This window comes from Falco punctatus (assembly GCF_963210335.1).
Source record: "Falco punctatus genome assembly, chromosome: 9".
Taxonomy (NCBI): Eukaryota; Metazoa; Chordata; class Aves; order Falconiformes; family Falconidae; genus Falco; species Falco punctatus.
In genome coordinates this window covers 30,818,320-30,838,395 of record NC_137589.1, presented here as the reverse complement: position 1 = coordinate 30,838,395, position 20,076 = coordinate 30,818,320, and the positions used below count along the sequence as shown (strand labels likewise).

The window sequence follows — 20,076 nt, the reverse complement described above, 5'->3', positions numbered from 1 at the left end:
AATCAGTGGCTGAGAGGTCAGGCAGCCTTGTGCCCCAGAAATAGAGGAGTGAAGAGTGGCTGAGTCCCAGTTGTGCCCCCTCTGACCTGGAGAGCAGGAGCTCAGTCCCTGGGACCTGGCCTTTGTCAGATGGGGCTCTAGATACACTGACAGTGTACGCTGCCTTTCATCAATGCTTATTATCATGGTCTTTGGGAAGGTCTTGCTTAGAGATCATTATCTTAAATAAACTAAGCCAGTGCAAGGATGGAGGAGTCTCTAGGAATGGAAAAAAAGGAAATAACAGATGCATTACTTGTCCTCTTTGGTTTGACATGGAGCTTTCCCTTTTGTTTGCAACATATAAACAGTTTGTGCTGGCTTATCAAATGAAGGATATTGAAATTTGCTACTGGCTGCAGCATCAGTGATACCAGAAAATAACTCAGCCTTCCTGGGAGAAGATTTGAATGTTTTTGCTACTCATCCAGAAAATTTTTTAAAAATATTATATATAGATAAATATCAAACAATAATCCTGGGGGGAAGCAGAAAGCACATTAAATGAAATAGGTTCAGCAACCATAAAAAGATGTAGAACTGCAGTTGGAACAACATATGTTACTGCTGTTATTGTACAGCAAGAGCTTTTATTTCTTGCCTTGAATATCACATTTGGATTTGCTCATGCTTTGTAGGTCTGACTGTGAAAGGACACAGGGCTGAGAGGAGCAAAGAGAGTTCAGTGTTCTGATGCTTGGCACTGGTGGCCAAGTGTCCAGGAATAGCTTTTGCCTGGATTGGTTTTGCGCGTGCTGCGAGGCTTGAAAGCGGTATGCTGTCATGGGCACAGGATGGGTTAAGAATAACCAGGCTTCTCTGAAATCCGTCAGAATGTGGCCGAGATCAGAGCCTTGCCCACACGCTGCTGCTTCAGCAGTGGCACCAGACACTGCCTGGCCGGGGCCAAACACAACGGTAGTGTTGGTGCTAGTAAAAGTTTACTATTTATGAACACAAATTCAGGACTGGTGGTTTTTTTTTTTTTCTTTCTCTGTAGAAGAGTTGGGACTGAAGAGATGTTTTGAAATGCAGAGATCATGCCTTTAGAAAACTAAATGCCAGGCCCATTGGCTTGAGGGCTTCTTTCCTGTCCAGTAATTTTTGTTCATATCCTAAAGGAACAATCACTGCTGATAATTTGCCAATACCTATTTTGTAGATTAGAAAGTAATAGTTTGCTTAATATTTAACTTAACCCATGAAATTCCTTCCTTCTGGAGAAGAGTAGTTTAGCGTTTAATGCAAGGGTTTGGGAAATCTGCTCCTTACTGTCTTACTGACGTATTTTGTGATGTTGGAAAGGCCTCTCACATCTGGCTGCATCTGCAGTGTACGGTTTCAGACATTGGCTAAGAGGATTTGATTCTAGTAAAGAAACCCTGTTCCTTCATTAATATGATTCTAGAAATGACCAGTTAGAAAAACAATCTGTTTTTAAAATCATCAGTCAACGTTGGAGGAAACATTGCTTCCAAAATCTGTCAGGAAAGCCTTTTCTGCTGGTGCTTCTATATGCAAAACTGGTTAGGGAGCTGAAAGAACAAATTTATTCATCTGGCAGTGGGGTAAAGCCAGGCTAATGAGGTGAGATCGGAGCAGAACCTAAATAACTGGATTCAGGGGTTATCAAACTTGTTGTGAAGTTTTTAGGGCACCCATTATCCTCGAGCCCTCACTTCTAGAAATGTTTAGTTCAGTGCCACAGGATCTTCTGAATATCTCTGCTTAAAAACTGGCCATGCTTGGTTTGAGACCCCAAAGCAGGAGCAGCCCATAGGTTGAATCACCCGTGCCAATAAACACGGAAGAGATATTTAGGTCCACGCAGAAGAGAGTGTCTGGTCCTGCCGTGCTTAGTGCATAAGGCTTGAACTGAGGAGAGGAAGGGGGATGGGGACTTCCTCTTCTAATCTGGATTTCTTGTTCTGGTGAGCCCCCGCTAGCAGGTTAATTGCATGCACTGAGCTGTCTGTCACTGTTGACTCATGACCTGCCAGGCTGGAGGAGATGGGGTGGAGTTTTTGCACTAATGTGACAGAATTGAATATAGCCTGTTTTGTCCTCTGTGTGTCACATCTCTGAAAAACAGGAATAGGCAGCTTATGTTACAAATTTAATTATATCATGGAGAAGAATCCAGCTTCTCGTTACTATGTCTACATTTAGTATGGTCGCACATGTCTACATTTAGTATGGTCGCACTATTGTTTAATGAAGATATTTTTCCACTCCAAAGAGGAGGGCACTAGGGACAGATGTGCTGGATGGTGTCTTTGCTTCCAGGGTGATAAATTATCTCCCACTGGCGCCTGGGGTCGGATGGGACTTTTCAGTGCTCTGCTCTTCCTATTGTTGATCACTATGTAACTCTGACATTGCTTATCTGGAGTCCCTTTATTTTTAATGCTGTTAAGGACTGGTAGCCTCGCCAGTTATAAATAGAGTGTTTTTCTCATGGACACGTGACTACTGGAACCCTATATGCAATTCTGAACTGGTTGGGTGCAACGTAAGACATCCCATTACATTTGATAGGGTTTTATCAGGCTGAACTATACATCACAAGGGAGGGCATTGCTTAAAATGTGATCTAATGCTGTTGACTACAGGGCAGGTGGAGTTGACATCTCACATTTATTTAAGGTGAAGCATTTCTGTCTAAACACGAGGAGGTAGAGGTGGTGTTCCTTGGTAAACAGGACTCTGAACTCTGAGAGTCTGTGGTACTGCCCTTAGCATCCAGCAGTTGCTACTGAAGAGAGAGGAGGAAGCAGCGTTAGTAATCAGAGTGCTGTAAAACAAGTAAAACGAGTCATCAGGTCTCTGGAGAGCCACTGCCTCCTGCTTTGAGTTAGGATGACAGCTCGGCTTCCTTTCTGGCTTGGCTCTATCATAACAGCATGTTAGACAGTTCTTGTTTGGTACACCTGGCTTCACCTGTTCACCCCACGCCACCAAAGGGTTTGCACTGGAAATCCATTTCATTACATACACAGGGCTTGGTGGTTCATGTCCACAGAGTTCTGCATGCAGCTCCCAGTGCTGTTGCTGCTTAAAATCTTGCTTGTAGCAAGCTTGGAGAGAAAAAACGTTGGTGGCAGCAGGGACCTATCCCCTGGAATGCTGCATGCATCTGGGATGATCTATTTTGCTCTGTCCTTGTGTCTCTTGAGAAATGGGATGCCTTCTTTAGGACTTAGGATGTATAAAAAATACTAGACCTCAAGTGGCTCTGGCTGTAGGAGACACAGTGATCTATCGGTAGATTCATTTCCACCCTTTCCATCTTCTTGACTGGTCTGCAGCTGACTGTCTTTCATGCGTGCTTTCCCAGAAACACAAGCAGAGGATCAAATAGCAACATGTTTTGACTCCAAACTTGGGAGTGACTTATCATGTTATCAAAGCTTTTGATTTAATTGAAATTTCACAGATAACCCTAGACCTGCTTTTAAGTGCAGGCTCAAGTGCCAGTGGGAATTCAATTAAACACCCCTCACCCCTCCTTTTAATGCTGGCATTTTGTTGGGAGGTTTATGGAAGGGATTTGCTACTGCTTATCTCTAGCTAGAGCTGTGTGTCTGGGTTCAGAGATACCCTTTGTCTTTTGGCCACTTTCTTTTTCCAGTTATGCAGAGTTTGATTGGAACAACCCTGCTGACAGTAATGGACTATTTGAGATTTACGCTGATTTAAGGATTGCAGAATTTGTTGTGTTAAAAGTAGAATGCTTTACTTTTTTCCAGTCACATCTCTTAAAACAATTGGCCTAAGCTCAGGAAAGATGTTCATTTAAACAGACCTCGGATACATTCTGAATAGAGGATTGACTGTGGCTTTGCAATACTTTAGTTTAATCTAATAAATGCTGGTTATTTGCTGGATTCTTGCAAGCTGTATTTGCTTCCCAGTTCCAAGGAGTTTTAATAGCCACTCCAGTAATGCTGACTGCAGTGCACTGTGGTGAACCTCAGAACATTGTATATGTCTGATTACATTTGCTTTCAATTACAGTCTTGTGGGTTTGAAAAATCAGAGCAGTTCAGGCTCATTTGGGAACCACCGCAAAAAAAAAATCACTAGTAACCTGAGATATCTAGTGCATGAAAATACGAAAGGAGAAGAAAATGTTGAATGTTTGGGGCCAAAAAATGTCCATTTTGCTTTATGAGAAGAGACCCATTGCAACAGCTGTGGGGTTAGGATGGAGGGGCACCATATCTAACAGATAAAGCTTTTCCTTTCCCATCCAAGTGTGCTGGGAATGAAGTGTGAGTGACTCGTACCAGAGACAGTGTTCATCAGAGACTTGAAGCTGTCCTGGTTCACTAGGGAATTAGTAATTTGCTGCTCCCTGTGGATAGGTCTCAGTCCTTTTTCTAATGATTAGAACCGCACCAATGTTGTCCTCTCTTGCGAGGGGAGCTGTAGTAGCAATCTTGAGGATGTTAAGATTAAATTAATCTTCATATTTCAATCAGAATGCACTATTTTGTGGAGATGTTGGTTATCCTCTAAATCTGGCTAAAAGAACAGCTTTTCATGAAAATGTGTTACCAAAAATGAATGGTTCTTGTTGAAACATGGTCCCAAACCCCACAATTTCGGATAGTTTTCATCAGCCTTACTAGAGCAGCGAGCAGACATGTGCAAAGACATCCAAGAGATGGCTTTGCAGGTGACCCTTTCTGCAATGGTGTTCAGGTCTCTGGGTGCTGTGTGGTTGGGACTTGATCTGCCGTTCATAGTGCTGCAGTGTGTCTGGTGATGCCTACTGAATCCCTTACTTTTCCAGCGGGCAGCTCTGGGAGAGAGCATCATCCACGTGGCCGATCCCTTTCTCCCCTGCCAGCATCTGGCGAGCAAAGAAAGGGCTCATGAACACATGAAAGAGCAAGTGCTGGTGCAACACTTGTTTGGGGCATTATGAATATTTGCTGAATAAAAGAGGAGCAGAGAGGGTTTCTCTGTGAAAAAGCCCGACCACAGCACTGTGGTACCAGCAATTTTCACCCCAGGTGAGGAAAATTGTTTCAGCTATTCTGAACTTAGGAGCAGAAGGTGGGGTGTAAGGCTGTCATCAACCTCTTGAAAATAAGGGCACATGCAAAGAAGGTGTGCAGGCTGAGTAACTTACGTAGCTTTTACTCTGTGGTGGGGGCCAGTACATCTTGCCAATGTTCTACTTTTCTTGCTACAGTGTGGGACATTTTAGCAATACAGCTCCCAAGTTCGGGGAACAATGTGGGTAACAAAACTGAGCGCTTTCTTTTCTGCGGTCCCAAAAATAAGGTTCTTCAGCTTACACATAACCTTTGCAGTCTCTGTAGCCAGTAACCTGGGTGCTGAGGCATCTTACTGGCTCTGGATTAGTACCTTCACCTCCATACATATCTTTATAGTGAACTAAGGGCCAGGAGCAACTAGAGAAAGCTGCAAGAGTCATTCACATCCCTGCAAACAGCTTTAAACTCTTCCAGCAAGAGCTCAGTGGAAAAATATCTGATTGTTTGCTGGGTTGTCTCAAGGCACAAAGCAGGGCTCTGTTGGACGCGCACTAACAGTGTTATTAATGTTCATGATGCATCAGTGTCATCCCTTGGGGGGAGGAGGAACACCCGGCGGCTGAATTGCACAGGGCATACCAGCTAGTGAGATGCTCTTCTTTCCAGGCCTGACAAATAAGCTTCTGTTAATCTTCATTGTTATTGTTTTCATGCTCATCTGTGCATCCAGGAGGGGTTTGTTTAACGGATGCTTGGCTGAGGGATGGCAGGGTGACCCACGCTAACTAGCGAGAGGGCTCCGAAGGTGAGCTGGGACTTTAAGAAGAGGCAGGCATTCAGCGTATGAGGAGAAAACCTTGAATGCCTTCAATAAAGTAGTATGTTGGAGTGAGTAGTTGCGAGAAGTAGGAGTTCTGCAGAGGACGGAGATAAAAGGAGGCTTTCAGGCAGGAGAGAGGATTCCTGCCTTTTCCAGATGTAGCATTTGCATTTGGAGGAGAACTGCCAAAAGGGCAGGCTGATGAAGGATGCTTTGTGGTGCTTCCAGCCTATGAAAAAACACAGTGCTTTGAAAGTTAGGTGCTTTTGGGTTATTAGGCAAGGGATGAAATAGGCATTGTAAGAGGAGTCCCTTTCCCCCTCTTCTTATGGAAGGCTGGTCTCCAGTGCATTATATAATTACAACCTTTTTTTCCTTCCTTTTTTGTCTGCTTTCTCTTAAGGTTTTTTTTTAAAAATATGCTCTTACCTCAATCATTCAACATCTTCATAAATCAGAAAATTGTGTTCGTGCAGATTTATGACAAGTGTTTTATATTTTGTTGTTGTTGTTGAAAGGGCTACAGGCTACTGAGGCCCTGGTTTAGTGCCCAATAAGTCCTGATCCCTGGCAAGGTAAATAAAGTTTGTGAGGCAAGACTGAATTAATACCAGTGATCAGAGAATTTTTGGCTTTAACCAAGAAGTGTTGCTTTTTGCTATGATTTTGTCTATCCTAGTATGTGCTCAGAAGTTTTCCAATCTTATCTCCGTTTCAGATGCTTTCAGTTCAGATACACTTACATGCCAGGGAGCTGTATAAGTAGGAGATGTGACTGTCAGTTTAAGAGAGCACTGACCCAAAATGTACCATTTAACAGCTTGGGGCTCTAATGGTCCTTTGCAAGTTTCCTGAAGTTTTGCCAGTTGTGTCTGTGTCTTCTTTTAAGGCTTTATTTTCAAAACATTAAAGCAGATTCCTGATTTGAGTGAAGAATTCCACAACCCTACAGAGACACACGTCAAAAACATTTCAGCTCCAGACTAATGCAGCTAGATAACACAAAACTTGCTGTCAGCCTCAGCCTCATCCTATGAGTAGCCCACCTCCTCCAAACATTTATGCACATGGGTAGTTTTCTACACAGTGAGTAACTGTATTGAACTTAACGGGAGCACACGTGCATTCAATGTTACTTGTGTGTGTATTCATGTGTGTGTTTGATGGGAATGAAAAATTCTGGAGAGGGCTGGGATATAAAGGATGTTCATTCATCAGTTTACCTCTGCAGATCATGTTAACCTGTCTTGTCTGGAGATGGACATTTGTGGAGCAAGTACTAGCTGAAGCGAACAAACCACAGTGAAAATAGTATCTGACAGGTTTTTACAGTATGAGGGTCATCATAAGCTCTGTAGTGTGTATTGTAGGCAATTAACTTATTGTCTCCTGTTTTACATACATAAATATATAAAACTTTTACTGGACATTTTAAATTTGTGCTTTGTTCTTATCTCTTGCTTTCTTTTTGCTTTCTTACCATCCCTGTCTGCATCAGCTTCTCTGCCTCATATTGACATACCTTTTCTTGTGTCATTTTTAACTGACTCTGGGTTTTTTCATTATCCTCAAAAACCTTTGGGTATTGTTTTCTTCCTTCTCAATATGTTCTGTCCTGCTTCACCCAGCACAGCTACACTCATTGCTATTTGTCCCACTGGTGCTCTGTACGCTGGGTTTATTTGCTCTCTGTTGTATTTCTTCCATCAGTTTCTCTCTTTCCCGTATCTTGTCATCCCCAATCCCACATAAGAGATAACAGAGGGATGACAGGAGTGTTCTGGACACAGACAAGATCCTGAGGCTGAGGATAGGTGTGCGCTTGCTGCCTTGCAGAAGTTGCCCGATTGCTGGATTTGCTGCTAGCATAGACTACGAGGACAAGCCAAGCTGGGGCCATAACAGAAACAGGGAGTAAACCATGTGCAACACACACATTGTGCATGGGGTGAGCGTCTACTCTCACCTGTGTTAGTGCCCCTGATAACTAACCCTCAGCAATATGGGGAAACCTGCTCTTTTGCCCCAGTAAAGGCATCTTCTTTCAGAAGAAGTGATGGAAACTTAATTTGGCAGAAATAAAATCATCAAGGTCTTGTGCCGGTTTGTAACCTGTAATTTTTGTAAAAGTTGTCTCTGTGGTCTGCCAAACAGAAATTCGTAATCTCTGGCCTGAAGTTACTGGGTAATTAGTCATCCGTGGTGGATAGGGTGGGCTGGGTTTTCAGTCTGCAGGCACGGAGAGCTATGAGCTAACCCGCAGCACCGCTGAACCTTTTCTCTCTCCCCTACTTCTTAATTTTCCCATGACCTTAGGAAAAAAAAAATCCACACTTCATAGGTCTTTTTTTTTTTTTTTTTCTAAATCACACTTTATGGAACACAGTTTTAATACTGTACGGTGCATGTTTAATGATGTCCATATGGGTTTGTGGGTACAGGAATTAAATACATAACGGTTCACGATGACATAACACGGAAATGCAACTCCCGCAGTGCTGGTGTGTAGGCTGTAAAGGGTTATTAATAAAAATGAAGGTTTTAAATAGAAAACAAGTTTAGCAGCACCGTTTTGGCCTCAGGCCCATCTCTGAGTGATGGAAAAAAAAGAGGCTGGAATATATGGTCTTTCCTCAATACACAAAAATAAATACATTTTACCACCATCCCCTGCTAAATGTTTCAGAGAGAAAGCTGCAGGCCTGATGCATGGCATCTCTCTTCAATCAGAGCCTGAGCTCAGGGAGGTCTGGAGGGGATATTTCAGCAGGGTGCAGAACACATCAAACAAATACTAAGGGGGAGACTGATGCCTTAGATTATTAAAACGGGGTAAGGCCACAATGTTTTGATTGGCAAAACCTTTCAACAGTCGGACGTTAGTGTTTTAGAAGAGCAAACCCACTCTGTTTGTGGGTGAGCCAGGAAAATAACAACTCACACAGTTTGGGGGAATGACCTCAAGGAAATCCCATCCTGTCTTGTAACCAGAGTTGCTGCATCAGTAAGCCAAGGAAATTACATAATGCGCTTATGAATATTATAGACAAACAAAAGCAAGTTTACTCTTGTGTGTTCAGCCTTGTCCTATCTGCAGTTGCCCCAAACCTTTTGTTTTAAGTCTTCAGAATAAATGAGGCAGCAGTAGATGGTGTGCTGAGCATCTTCCTTTGAAGATGCTGTGTCTCAGGCATCTCTCACTGATTTCCCACTGGTTGTTAGTGACGGTAACTATATGGGCAGCACCAGCACAAACAGAATGTGCTCCTTCTCTTGGCTGCTTCTTTACACGATGTTTTTGCTGGAGTTTGAGATGCTCCCAGAGCAAAACACATAGATCTAAACACACCCAGACTAACTCTAGAGTCTGTGACTTGGGATTTTCCATATTGCAGACATGTCTAAATTTCCTCCAGGTTGTAGTCCAGGACAAGTTTAATGCTTCGTAGCAGTTGCATGAGGGTCAGGATGTGCCAGAACGTGCAAAAAGTGATCCTGCCCTGGTTTCCATGTTGTGAAATCCCAGCATCCCCAGCTGCGTCCCTCTGCTCCTCCTGCAGTCCCTGCTCTGTCTGCTCATGTCCTTCAGCTCCACTGCTCGCCTCAGTCCATCCTCACACCTCTGGATCCCCGCATCTCTGGATCCTGGCAGACAGTTTTCCCCAGCAGATCACCGTGGAGGATGCAGTGGAAATACAGGAGGAGTAAGACCTTCCTGTTTTATCCGGTGCTGTGCGGGGCAAATTCCCCCTGTCTGCTAGTTTCTTGGTGCCTCCAGCTGTTGTCGGTTGTGAGACACAGATGTTGTTAGCTCAGTGGCTTCTGTCCAACCACCAGATACTTCAGCAGAGGAGAACTCAGCCCACTATATGGAATGGCAATCCGTGCTGAATACACGACATGCATTTTCTCCCACTTCACGGTAGCCAGGACAGTGAACAGTAATGTGGGAATGTGGGACAAAATGCTCTTCCTGTGTGCCTGGTCCTGTGCTGCTGTGTTCACCCTTCAACCTCCTGGCTCGAAACCAAGATTCTGCTCTAAAAATTAGTTAGAAATACTACTCCCTGCTCATATGCTGCCAGAGAGATGGCTGGGCTCTGTCACACAGGGCGTGCTTCCACCCCCTGCTCCCTTACTCTGGATCATCTCAGGCACTCCTAAAGCTTTTTGAAAATTATATTACATCTATTTTTCCAAAGTTCTTTGTGCTGACAGATGTCAGTTGTTGTCTTGTGGAATTGGTCTTTGCAAAAATAGGTATTATGTCACTTTAAACAGCACAAACCACAGGGGAATGGGATTATTTTTGTCCCTAGCTGCCTATAATCTATCTTTTTTCTTTTTTTAGTGAAAACAGAATATTCCCAGGGATTGTTCCTAAGAATAATACTGAAAAGAAAGTGTCGTGTGAATCATATAGTAGTAACGGCAATAGTACTGCGTTGCTCTTCTATAGAATTACCTCACCATTAGTCCTCAAGGTACAGCCCAAACACAAATCCGCTCTCTCAGCTTGACTGTGAAATACAGGTTTTATTTTAGAACTAAGGAAGCAAAAGTGCAAAAGTGCTTTTGAATGGTCACCAAGGCTGGAACAGGAGCCAGAAGGTCTGAATTTTAGCTTCATGTTGTGACTCTCAGCATACTCTCTGTTACTTGCCTTTGCGAACACCACTAGCACACCAGCAGTTTGGCTTGCTGATACACAGCGCCCTGGATCTGCAGGAGTGGGTCAGCTTCCATATCAATTTTTGGAAAGCGCTGCATTTGAGGAAAACGCGGCAAAGAAACATTGAACTAATTTGCCGTAGGTTACAGTGGGACCAGGATTCAGGATGCCCTTAAATTCTCTGCTTCAATCACTAGCCCCCCAGTCCTCCAAATTAACACACACTCACCTCTTGCTCGTAAGCATCTTTAGCTCAAGATCGACCTCACCCTGTTGTCTCCCTACCCCAAACTGTGGTGAATCACCTCATCTAAGTCACTCTCCCCAGATGAACAGCAGATACCTGTGTAGAAGAGACACAAAGACCAGCCCACGCTTCTTCATCTGCTGGGACAGCGTGGTGACCAGGGCGGGCTGTAGCTGTGATGTGGATGAAGCAGCCACTTTCGTGCACAGACTCTGCCTCATGGTATTTCTGGAAAGGATCAGTGTGAGCATTGGAGGAAGGGAGGGCTGGTGCTTTCCTGGGTCTCCCTCTTCTTGCTCAACCAAATCTCTGTAAGTATTGGGAGCACAGTCTGCTGTAGAAAAATAAATCGCTGAGGAGTCTACACTCTGTTCTGGCTCCTGGCACACCAGTCCATTTGCAGCTGCAGGCTCCACTCCCTGTGACACTTGGTCAGCTTATTCCATCTGCAGGTCCTTGTCCAGAGTCAGCCTTTGGTGTCTCTTGATGTCCTCTGCTCTCCAGTTTGGCTGCCTCCTCCACTGCTGGTTGTCCATGTCCCTTACTGCAGTGCTGGCGGATGGTAGCTTGTGTTGGGGCTGCCCCCAGCCCCACGGGGCTCTTTGCGCAGCGGGGTTTGGCTGGGGCCGTTCTGGCAGTCAGGCAGCTGTGTAGTTTGGAGCTTGAGCAGAGCTTTCCTGGTCCGAGTTACCTTCCCAAGCAGGTGGAAGAGGGATGTGTCAAAAGCGCATTGCCCTTCCCGCTGGCTTTGTTCTCTCCCTGCCTGTCCCGTCCTGTTTCCCATCCCTAACTCTTGTGCCTGTTGACTTGTGAGCTAACACGAGCACATCTGCCTCACATAGACCTTTAACTGCCTGACCTCCCCCTCAGGAGCTACTAAGACTTTCCATTGGCGTGTGCTCCATTACCCACGCCATTCTGGCTCTTGCTTCAGAGCATCTTTTCCTCCCGCAGGACCCTTTACTACTCTGTGCCTCCTCGCTAGATCTTGCAGTCACCAAATGTGTGGTCTTTCCAGAAATTCATACCGTAAAGCAATCTGACCAGAGGGCCCCTGCTCTGTCCTCCTCTGTGGCCACTGATGCTGAAGATAGACCTTGTCCTCCACAAAGCCATCCCTGAGCATGCCTGTGCCAGTGGGTGAGAGAATGTGCCCTTGCATGTAGCTTTTGTTCTCAGTGCACGACCCACCTCCCAGAGCAGCAGATAAACACAAACAGCCTTTTTCTGTGCTTCAGCAAGCAGAGCGGAGCAGTGCTTCTGAGCCAGTTCTTTAACAGCAAGGGCATCTTCACGTCCTGAGACTCATGTAAGTAAATCTGTCGTCACATTTTTAGTCTTTCTTTTGTACAGCTTTATGTAGCAGCTCATCTTAAACGTGTAAAAACATTTTCTGGGAAATTATGCATGGGAGGTGGGCAATTCCTTCCATGTATTGCCAGCTAATCTGTAGTACTCTCCTTTATCATAACAAATGAGGCACGTTTCTCAAAAGCAGTGTCTTGTGCTGTTCTTTCATCTCTTTCCTTTTGCTTTAAGTATGGAGATGGGGTTCTGCTGGATGTGTTTTAGAGCACAAAACGCAGAGCCAGGACTCCTGGCTTCTGTCTTGAGCACTCAGCTGTACTAAATCCTGCTCGTGCAGTATCTTTGTGAACTGGAAGGGGCTGTATGCAAGGTACACAATGTATATAAGGTATGCAAAGTACTGTCTTTGGCCATAAATGTTATTAAATGTAGGGAAGTGGGGAAAAAAGGTGTCACAAAATGCCCAAGAAACCAGAAAACTGGAACTGTTTCAACCATTCTCCACCTTGGGAAATTGAGGAACTTCTACGTCCCACCAGTGCCTTGCTGTCCCACTAACCCAGAGTGCATTTGTACAAATGAAAGCTCAAGGTTTTTGCAGATCCTTGAGACAAAATGTTTTGCGTCCCCTGGGATCTGTCATCATTTCACACCTCTTCTGTTGAGCCATCAACCCCCCTCCTCCTGCCTGGTAGGTGGCACAGGAGATATCACATCATCCCTGTGGAGGAAAATTAGCACAAAAGTATCTTGGAATTTGGCAAAGCACAGCTCTTTCTGCAGCAGGACTCATCTCCCCTTCAATGGAAATTAAGTGTCTAAATCTTTTCGTCTTTCCCTCTTTCTCAATTTTACTGTGTACTCTGGAGTGAAGTTTTGTTGTGCTGCATTTACTTCTCCTTGCCAAGACCTTCTTTATGGCCTTGATATAAACTAAATCCAGTCAGTCACAGTGGAAGGCTGTCATGTTCCAGTGCTGGGGATGGGCTTTAGGGGCAGTTTATCTTTTTTCCAAGGATAACAGCATATTTGTGTTCGTGTTGTGTGTATGTCTTGGGCTTACACAAAAAGTTAAGGATCTGATGCTGGTGGGTCATACTGGCAGGTATCCAAACCCTGTAAATCTGGTCACTGTGCTTTTCCAAATATTTATTGTGCTGTTTAAGCTTTTATGGGCTCTTGTGCGTATTACATATGGTCTGAATAAATGTAACACAGTATTACTGTGCTTAGCTGAGATGCAGAAGAGCATCCAAGGGGATCATTAGAGCTGGGGCAGCCGTTGCTGGCATTTGGAGATGAGTTTCTTGGTTGAACTTTCCAGAGTTGGTGGCATTTTGAATGCCACTTGATGTGAGGTTGTGGTGGTGGAAATAAGAAGCAAAGAGTTGCCATTTCTTGGATTCAGTCCAGGATTCTTGCAGCAAATGTCCCCTTTCTGAAATGCTTAAGAAAAGGGAACGGATTTTGCATGTATTTGCTGTATTTCCTCTGTGCTGCTGCTGCTGCTGCTGCTGTGGTAAGGTCTGCTGTGATGTCAGTGGGACTCGGGAGAAGCCTTTCAGGAATCAGTGCGTGCATAGCGGGCCAGAAGTTACCCGTGTGAGTGTGAGGAAACACCTACAGACTCCATCCAAGAGCCAAGGCTGTGTTGCTCCTTCAGACAGATGGCAAAGAGGGTACTCTTTGCCCCGCTGCCTTGATCCTGGAGATCAAACATTAGCCACCCAGACTGAGCCAGCCAAACTCCAGCTGGTGGGAGCAGGGGCACAAACAAGCAGATACAGGACTTGTGTTTGAGGGGTGGCAGTGTGGAAGTGGTACCCAGGCCAGGCCACCTCTCCCTCTCATGTCATAGCCCCAGCAGCATGCAGGGGATGTGCGTGCCACTGGGAGAGTGCCACGGTCCTGCTGCTTCGCATCCTTGCTCTCTTCTGTCCCAACTGGATTGAGGAAAGAAACTGCAGAGGAAAACCAGCCAGGCTCTAGCCAGCCGTAACAGCTGTAAAAGCAGCCAAGCCAAGACCTTGGGACCTTCAGAGAACATCCTGCAGTTCATCTGTGGGCTTTCCTTCAGTTGGCCAGTTGGTCTTCTGCTCCATGCTCTCCTCCTACCACTGTCACTTCACTTCCACTACTAACCACACTGGCTCCAGAAAAATACGGGCTTGTGGTTGAGCTTGCTGCCAGTACTGGCTGTCCTCAGCTTGGGCTTTGTGCTCCCTCACCCTGCACTGTCCAGCCACTCAGATCGCAAGTTTTGGGGCAGAAACAAGCAGGTGTGTGTTTCTGCAGCGGACAAACAGGCCCCGTTTGGGTTGGCCATTATGGCCGAGGTAACATATACCATCAATAATTGCTTTCTGCTAGGGAACGTACTGAAATAGTGGAGCCTTCACAGAGGCACAGGAGAGGGATGGAGATGAGACTGGGAGGAATGGGGGGAGGGCCAGGAGCACTGGGAATCCAAGGTGGTCCTTTGCCTCTGGAGAGCTGAATTTGACACTGCAAAATCTGTTCCGATTGCTTTTTATTTCTTAGTTTATTTTTTATTGAAACTAAAATTCAGATATCCTCCCTGTGTCAGCTCAAATGTGGCACCAGTAGAAAAAGAGCTAAAAAAGAAAGAAGTAGAGAAAATGTGCATCTCCAGCTGGAGCTGAAGTGCTTCTGGCTATAAGAATGGATGGTTTTCTCTTCCTTCCACCTTTGCTTCAGGCTGGGGATTGAAAAGTGGGTTACTGCTGGCTATGCTGAGATAGGAGCGAAACCTCAGGTAACTACTGTGACTACGTTTAGAGAATTGCTTTTGCTGGGTACCTGGTGCTGGATGCAGCATGTGGGGAGAAGGGGTGACAGCGTATACTGCAACCCACTTGGGTGTCGAATTGTTCATGTTTTAGACCCTGATCCTCAGGAGCATAGGGACACTGAACGATAGATATCACAGTGTTTTGACACCTAAAAGAGGCAGGACAAGGAGAGAGGGCATCTGCTGGGCTTAACAGAAGCTTTTGAACCATTTTTCTCCAGATAGAGGTTTTTCATATATTCAGTGCGAAGTCATTTATGGAAGAAATCTCTTATGCTGCTTTCTCTTCTCTTCAGCCTTGAGGCTATTAACATCTCTTGGGTCAGAGGCATAGGAAGGAGAAATGTAAACAGTGGGTAGTTATTAATACTTTGGTTGTGATCGGCTACAGCTTGCATGATACCAACAGCTTCGCTTCACTCTGGCTAGTTGAATTGGGGAAATAATAATAATAGGAAATAATAGGAAAACAATAATTCTGGTGTGCAAATAGCCTGCCAAACCCAGCATGCACCTGAAATTCTCCCTGTGCCGTGCTGTGAGGACTTTCCTCAGGCTGCAGTGAGGGAGAGGCTGTAAACCACCTGCCCACAGGGTGCCAGCAAAGTCCAGCACTCAGGGAAGATCCTGCAACAGACTCTTGGTTCTTGCTACAGGGGTGGCCGCGTGGTGTTTGGCACAGCGAGCCACCTCTTAGGCTCTGTATAACATTACAGGGCAGGCACCGTATGCAGTAATGCTGTTGGTGTCAGCTGAGTTACCCGAGGGATACATCAGTCCTTAGGTTTTTCGGAGGCACAAGGTGGGGCAGTTTATTAGTCAGCTTTGCACCACGCTGCGGAGCGCGTCCTGCTTTCTGCCGCCGTGTTTTTGGTGGTGGTGGTGCTGCTGCTTTGACCTGCAGGAAGGGTTTGAACCTGCCTGTGCAGAGCTCTCAGAAACAAGAGGAGTTGCAAAGTGCTGACTCGGCAGCTCAGAAACCTCCTCCCTCCCCTGGCTCAGCCTGGTGACTCCTCAGCAGGCTGTTACCATTAAAGGCTACAATGCTACTTCCACCTCTGTGTGCAGCTGCTCCTCGAAACCTGTGGTTGACCCTGCTGTTTCTGGAAGGGAAAAAATAATGGTGACAGCGAGCAGAGAGATTGAGGTAAATGTTACCTGAATCTGAGGTGGGCTGAGGACGTGGGGTCGCAGCAGCAGATTTTGCCACCAGAGCTGGTGTTTTTAAACAGGTTTTAGGGAGACTCATTTATAAGATTGATTGTTCCCACATTAAGAAAGTTGGTAGTTTTGAAAATGGAGAGCAAATCCCAGAGCCCTGGAGAGTTGCAGCCACTTGATCAGATACTGTATGAAGGCATTTAAAAGTGTGTTGTGGGAAGAGTTTCCCATTAGAAATGCTACCCAGGGATTCTTCACTTCAGGATGCAAGGCCTGAATAGAGCCTGGGGTGTGTGACAGCACACAGAACTGGGGCGCACCTTGAACAAATTTGGTGTCTTAGATATCTGCGACTTGCCTGTCTGTAAAACTAAGAGAATAGACTAAATTCATCCAACTTCCCAGAAAATAATGGGCTTTGCTGCTAGCCCACCTGACTCTTTGGCTCCCTCAGGGCTTGGAGGTTCTGGCAGGGGAAGTGCTAAATGTGTGGGAAGTGCCGCTATTGTCACACGGTTTGTTGGCAGCTTCCCTTCGCCTGCAATATCCGTCCATGCTGATCATCAGCGCTGCCAACTAGGCACCGTACGTATGTCTCGACGTGTCTGGGAGCACGGGACTAGGTGGAGGAGAAGTGGCACAGAGAGGGCTTTTTGCTGGAATGACCCACCAGTTTCCCTTTCTCTGCCCCTCCGTCAAGCAGCCTCAGTGTGTGATGCTGAAACCTGAAGCGGGGAGGGACATGCTGCTGTTCCAGTCCCGTGTGAAGGCAGAGCTGAGGGCAGAGGGTGTGAATGCAGACATGCAGTGTGTTCCCTTAAGCTGCTTCCAGTTGGCTTTTGGGCTGCTTAAAGCCATGTATTCTTTTATGATCATTTCAAGAGTTTCATCCCCAGCCACTCCTTTCTGCCTGCTTCTTGCTTCTCGCTGGGGTTTGCCCCCCACGCCAGCTGCCCACACGAGGAGGAATGGAAATGCTGATTTGCTCTCTGCGGCATGGAGAGGACAGGAGAGAGCATCGAGGGATGCAGAAGATCCATGTTGTGGGGAGCTGCGCTTGGAGAGGAGCTCTGGAGGTGGAGAGAAGCTGTTTTTGCCAGCAGAGTCCTGTGTCAAGTGCAGGCAGCTCCGGGCTCCCACCTCTTCCCCTCTCAGGATGGATGTTGAACCAGCGGTTTGTGCCGCCCCGCACAGTGCAGGGGGCAAACCCCCTGGCAGAAGGGTGGGGAAAGGGAACAACTGAAAGATTTGTAGTGGGGATGATTTGTTTCTTTGCAAACAGCCCACTGCAGGGTTGTGCTCGCAAGGGAAACCAAACCAGTGGACCTGCTCTTAGGCATTCCTCCCTGTAAGTCCTTTGCTGGCGGGTCTGGCTAGAGGAGGGTGGCAGGGCTGGCCTGCTCCAGCGTGCCTCCTTCCTCTGCACGGCCCAGGGCTGCGACCTCCCCAGCCTGCAGGGAGAGGGGAGGGCGGTGGGAAATGGGGTGACAAGAACAAGCTTCCTGCAGTGGAGCCAAGTGTGAGGGACGGTTCTTATCACAAGAGAACAGCCCTGATGGGGACAGCCAGAGAGGACCCCATCCTGCTTTCCCAAGCCCCCTGGAGAGGACCCCGTCCTGCTTTCCCAAGTCCCCTGCCCGGCTCACCCTGCACACAGGAGCCTCGCTAACTCCAGCACACAGCCCTGCCAGCTTTGCCTGCGGGTACCCACTCATCCCAGAAGGACAAGGGCTCATGGCTTGGCAGTGCTGAGGGAAATACCATCCAAGCCACATGAGAGGAAGAGGCAAGTTAGCACCAGGCTGCCTGGGAGCGTGGCTGCCAGTGGAGCGGCTCCTGCTGCTGCAGGTGTTGTGTTGGGAGAGCTAAGCCATGCCCGGCAAGAGCTCACCGGACTGTGTGTGTGAGAGGATTCACCTCCTGCCTGGTCTCCGTCTGCCGTGCACTGGCCAGATTTCAGCTTACGGCAGCTTCTTGGGCAGGACTCTGATCTCTGAAAACCAGGGGCTAATGCATAGTGCTGACCTTATCCAAATGTTGTCTCAACACATTTCAGTCCTCATTCACGTCTTCAGCGTGAGGTGGAAAGAGATGGGGGAGTAAGCACATGTGCCTTCATCCCCAGCTGCCTGAGGGGCAGGTTGCATGGGAGCTGGGAAGCTAATTGTGCTGGGCTGGAAGTTCCCACTGAAGGCAGAGCAGTCCATGCATTGCATAGACCCATGTCGCTAGTCCAAGGATGGACCCCCAAAGGTCTCCTTAGCAATAAGAGCACCATGCTGCAGCTGGAGCGTGTAGCAGCAACCTCAGTGTAAGAGTGCAGCATCTGGGCTACCTGGGCAAGGAGGTGGTGATGCTGCCTGCATGTCACCACTCCCCAAGGCCCTGAGGAACAGTAAGATTATCCATAGGTCCTCTCCTCTGAGCCTTGCTGGCTGAAGACGACTGTTGAATCCAAGGTCTGTAACATTTACTGAACTAATACCACTTGAAGGTAAATGCCATGACACCTAATGTGACTCGGCTGCTGTCGTTGGGTCCCCCTTTGATGAACACCTTTTCTCTTCCATTGCCTTTTTTTTTGTTGTCCCCTCATTCCAACAGTTATTCTTGCCAGCGGTGACGTGACTCATTTGGTCTTCAGGCAGATTCGGTGTAGGGCCACCCCTGGGCACTGAGGTGTGCCTGAAGTGCGATGGGCTAAGGTATCCTCCAGGAGCAATGCCAGGAGAGGGCTGATCTCATGAGTGCTGCCACAGGGAAGACTCATGAGGAGAGCAGCATGAAGATCAAGAGGATGAAGACTGTTCTTGGAGACCAGGTGCCAAGGGATGAACTGGATGCTCTGCGCTGGCAGGAGGACTCAGCAGCAGGGAAGGAACAGCTTCCTTCCCCAGCCCTGCACAAGCTTTTTCAGTGTGTCCTGCCCTTCATTCCTGCAGACCACATTGAGGCTGTGGTGAAATTGAGTTGGTGTCCAGTGTCTCCCTCCCATTGCTGGCATCTGTTCTGCAAAGGGTTTCCCCTGGGGGAGGCCACTTCAGGCTGATACCCCATTCTTCACTAGCGGTGGCTGGTGAAGACTCCCAAACTCAGCTCCCAGCGGGGCAGGCAGGGCTTCACCTGCCCAGTGTCCTTCCCTTCCTGGACAGCCAGGAGAGGCACTTCTCAGCACACTTGATCGTGCTGGAGGGCAGCCAGGGACATTAAGAGGCATGTCCACCCCCTGTCCACAAAATGCTCTGCGTTCAACATTGCTCCAGAGGGCAGAGATTTCTGACTGCTTTTCACACAAAACTTACCCAAAAGCCCATTATGTGTCAAAAGCTACTTGATGAGGGGAAGAATATTTTGCTCGTGTGCGTGTATGTATGTATGTGTAGGTGTGTACAGCCCTTCTATCACAGCTGTCCCTATGTCTGACTTTCTATTTAAAAATGAATGGCAATGCTCGTGCTTCACAGGCAACCTGCAGGTAAGCCTGGCCAGAAAACCTCGCCAACAAGACATGCAAACTTAAAATTTTCAAGGCTTGCTCTTGGTGTTTTTTGCAGAACTGTCCTACCCTCTTGAAAAGGCGTATTTGTTGCCCAGCTTGTTGCAGCCTGTATAAATAGCTCCACTTGATGCCAAGGGTCAGGCATGGGAAGGCTCTGTTTGACGGACTCCGCAGGCAGCTGCTGCCACGTCGTGGGGAAATGCGGCTTTACACGCTTGTGCTGTGCAGCAAAAGGCGCAAGCTGAGCCGGAAAAAAATGCCATGGGTTTGTGTGGATGTTGGACAGGGTGGTGTGTGCATTCAGCTCTCTCCAGGGACGTGCCCTGCCTCACCCCCTTGCCATGCTCCTCCGGCGAAGCTGACTTTCTTTTGGCTCTTGCACCTCAGAGAGCAGGAATTCCTCTAGACAGCAGTGGGAAAGCTATGTCATGTTGCTATGAACAGATACAAAATAGCTTTTCCACCTGGCTTCTTATTAGGTGTTACAGCCCTATCTTTTTCCGTTGGTC

At 47.0% G+C, this 20,076-nt stretch overlaps 1 protein-coding gene across 1 annotated transcript in view; it reads left to right on the top strand.

Annotated features, from left to right (window-relative positions):
• The window catches only part of SH3PXD2A (SH3 and PX domains 2A), a 272,067-nt gene that overhangs the window by 126,746 nt on the left and 125,245 nt on the right, over positions 1-20,076 (top strand). The window lies entirely within an intron of this gene.